We start from the raw sequence: 927 nt of genomic DNA, 5'->3' as shown, positions 1-927 counted from the left end.
TAGATCTTAAGATCGTCCATGTAAAATACATGAGTGACCTTGTACTTTCGATCTGCAGGTTTGCCGCACAAGTACCCGTCGGAATAGCGCAGTGCTAGAGATTGTTGCAATAATGTAAGGCAAAAGAGGAGTGGGCTCATGGTGTCGCCCTGAAAGACACCTCTCTGAAACGTGACCTTGTTAGTTGTCACACGATTTTTGACAGATGAGATAGTAAATCTGGTTTTCCAAAGCGGCATCAATCTCTCTATGCACCCAACTATTTGCGGATGAACCTTTAAGATTTCCAAAAGACAGATGATAAGTCTATGTGATGTAGAATCGAAAGCTTTCCGATAATCAATCCAGGCCATCGATAGGTTACGCTGATAGAATGCTGCATCTTTGCAGACACATCTATCGATGAGCAGGTTCTCCCGGCATCCGACTACGCCTTTCTTTCAGCCTCGTTGTTCATAAATTTCTTGCCGCACAGGTTCAATTGCCCGAACAATCCTATTATTTAGGATAGCTGTGAATATCTTATAAAGCGTTTTCAGACAAGTTATTGGCCTGTAGTTCTTCGGGTCAGCTAAGTTGCCTATTTTCGGCAGGAGTATTTTGCGCCCTTCAACCAACCGCTCTGGAATCGGCTCTTCCGACTTCAAATATGAGGTGAAAATACGGGCCAAATACTGATGGGTTGAAGAAAACTTCTTCCACCAGAAGGTTTTGATACCAGAAGGTTTTAGGATGATAATAGGTGGTGATTTCAATGCGAGAACAGGAGACAGTGGAGGAAGGGAATGGGGAGAAGAGAGAGGAAGAAAATACAAAGATAAGGTATTAAATGGGGAGGGAAAAAAGTTGTTAAAGAGCTTGGAGGAGTTGGGATGGTATATCTTAAACGGGAATATAGAAGGGGATGAAAAAGGAGAATATATACGC

Source organism: Belonocnema kinseyi, chromosome 7 (genome assembly GCF_010883055.1).
Source record: "Belonocnema kinseyi isolate 2016_QV_RU_SX_M_011 chromosome 7, B_treatae_v1, whole genome shotgun sequence".
NCBI lineage: Eukaryota > Metazoa > Arthropoda > Insecta > Hymenoptera > Cynipidae > Belonocnema > Belonocnema kinseyi.
Note: the sequence above shows the minus strand (reverse complement) of the source record.